Below are 3,182 nucleotides of genomic sequence, written 5' to 3'. Positions count from 1 at the left end.
TTCTTGGTGGTTTTTTCTGCCAAGTGTGGCTCCAGTGTCTCAGCACTGGATTTACAGATCTCACACTGTCTGCTACCTCCCTCTAGTTGCCATCTTGGATCACTCCCAAGAACCAACTTTTTGTTTCATTGATTGTTTGTATAATTTTTTAGGTTTTGTTTTCTTTGATCTATTATTTCTCTTCATCTGTTGTTTTGTGGTTTGTTCTTGTTTTTCTAGGAGCTTAAGGTGCATCATTAGATTGTTTGTTTGAGGCACTTATAGCTATAAACTTTTCCCTTAGCATGACTTTTGCAGTGTCCTACAGATTCTGGTAGGGTGCATTTTCATTGGATTCTAGGAACTTTTTTATTTCTTCCCTTATTATTTTGGTCACCTATTGTTTTTTTAGCAGTGTGTTATTCAATCTCCAGGTGTTTGAATATTTTCTGGGGTTTCTTTTGTTGTTGAGGTCTAGTTTTATACTGTTGTGATCTGATATGATGCTGGGATTATTTCAGTTTTCTTGAATTTGTTGAAACTTGCTTTGTGTCCTAAAATATGATCTATTTTGGAGAAAGTTCCATGAAATGCAGAAAAGAATGTGTACTGCCTATTTGTTGGTTGGAATACTCTAGAAATCAACCTTGTCTATTTGGTCTAATGTGTGGAGTAGCTCTGAAGTTTCTTTGTTGATCATTTGTCTGGATGAGTTATCTATCAGTGACAGTGGGGCATTCAGGGCTTCCACTATCACTGTGTTAGTTTCTATGAGTGTTTTTAAGGCCATTAGAGTTTTTTTTTCTAAATGTAGACAGGTACCCCTGTGTTTGGTGCATATATGTTAAGGATTGATATTTTCTCTTGATGAATTGTTCCTTTCCTTAATATGAAGTGACTTTCATTGTCTCTTTTGATTGATTTAGTCTGAAGTCTACTTTGTCAGATATGATATATCCACTCCTGCTTGTTTGTGAGGTCCATTTGCTTGGAAAACTTTTTTCCACCCTTTGACTCTAAGCCAGTGTTTATTGTTTTCAGTGAGATGAGTCTCCTGTAAGCAACACATGGTTTGGTCTTTTTTTTAAATCTAATTTTCTATTCTATGTCTCTTGATTGGGGAATTGAGGCCATTTGTATTCAGTGTTAATATTGAGAAGTGCCTGTTGTTTGCAGGCATTTCTGTTTTTCTGTTGTTTAGTTTCTTTCTTGGTCTTCCTGTCTCACTCTAGTTTCTTTATATATATATATATATATATATATATATATATCCTTTAAATGTCTTCTGTAGTGCTGACTTGGTAGTCACAAATTCCTTTATTTTTCTCTTATTGTGGAAGGTTTCAATTTTTCCTTCAATTAGGAAGGATAGTTTTGCTGGGTAGACTACTCTATGTTACAGTCGCTTTCTTTCAGGGCCTGAATTGTATCTTTCCATGATTTTCTTGGATTCTGAGTTTTAGTTGAGAAATTTTCTGTTATTCTAATGGGTTTGCCTTTATATATGACTTGTCTTTTCCCTTTTGCAGCCTTCAGAATTCTTTCTTTGTTCTGTGTGCTGAGTGTTTTGATTATGGTGTATCTGGGGGTGTTTCACTTTTGGTCCTGACAGTATGGCATTCTGTCATCTTCCTGCACCTGGGTGAATCTCTCTTTCTTGAGGTTAGGGAGTTCTCTGTTATTATTCTATTGAATAGGTTGTCAATGCCTTTAGTTTGTATAACCTCTCCTTCTTCTACACCCATGATTTGTAGGTTTGGTCTTTTTCTGGTGTCCCCAGGGACAATGTTTTTGTTTTGTTTTTAATTAGAAACTCAAATTTGAAATCACTATCTTTCAGGTTTTTTTTATCTTGAACAGAATTTTGATAACTATAACTTGTCTTCCAAATACACAGTTTTAAGCTCTGCTTCATGTGTCTTGTTATTGATCTCTTTTAGAGCATCCATGGATTCAAACATGCAGTTTTGCTTATTTCAATTCTCCATTTTGAGTGGAAACATCACCCCAATATCTTCCAAATCATAAAATTTCAGTCATTTTCATGTGATTGTGTTTGATACAGAAGCTTAATTGTACTCTTGTACATCTTAATTATAGCATATGTTCTTAGTATTTGGAGGTCCTTCTAACTGGCAGATAGTGACTGGGAATTCAGCTCACACTACTTACTGCAAATAGTATGAATGTTATAGTGCTAAGTGTGTGACATCTATTATTTCATTTTGTTTTTAATGAAGAAACAGAGGCTTAGAAAAATTACATAATTTTCTCAAGATTGCCCATCATTTACTGGTGAAGTTAAGATATGTACAGAGATTTTTCTTTTGGACGAAACAAAGGGAGTCTTAGACATTGCATTGTTCTACTTTAGACAGTGCTTTCTGTGCAGGCAATTCAGGAGTGTGGATGTCAACTCAAGTTCATTCTCTTAGGTCAGTGGTTCTCAATCTTGACTGAATATGAGAATCATCTGGGGGCTTTTAAAAACTACTAATTTTCCTGGCCTACCCAGCACCTGGAAGAACTAAATCAGAATCGCTAAGGTTCATTTGGTCTGGAGCATGGTCTGAAGCTGTGCATTATTTCAAAAGCTTCCAAGATACTTTAATACTGCAAACCAAATCTAAGAACTCTTATTTTACTCCAAGGTAGAAATGAAGGCTTTGTCCAAGAATTTGACATTTCTATTCTGCTTATTAATTATACAAGCTTACACAAGTAAAGGGAAGTAAATTACTAAAATCATATGGCTATTGCTATGTTCCAAAAATTATTATTTTTATTTAAAAGTGTAGAGGTGTGAGTGTGTGTGTGTGTGCTTTAATTTCAAGGTTTTTTTTAAACATTTAGTTTGTCTACCTAGACATAACTAAACAACTTCAGATATTCTTTGGCATTTCATGCTTGCTTCTTTTCCAATCTTTTTGCATCTTTTCCTAAGCAATCTTTTAGTACTCCTCATTCTTAATGAAGAATTACATTTTTGTCTATGAGTAGCTGAAAATCTGGCTAATTTATCTTTTAAAATAAATTTAGTGTGCACTTTTTTTTCTCATATTACAAGAAGCTGAGGGGTAGGAATCCAGAATCCTTTTGTCTTTACATTTAGCTTCATGGTGTTTGCCTCATGGTCACCAGATGAACACTCTCCAATCCAGAATTCTGAACATGTTCTGAATGAAATAAGAGTACCACAGAAA

The sequence above is a fragment of the Castor canadensis genome, chromosome 5, assembly GCF_047511655.1.
Source record: "Castor canadensis chromosome 5, mCasCan1.hap1v2, whole genome shotgun sequence".
NCBI lineage: Eukaryota > Metazoa > Chordata > Mammalia > Rodentia > Castoridae > Castor > Castor canadensis.
This window is presented reverse-complemented; position numbering follows the sequence as displayed.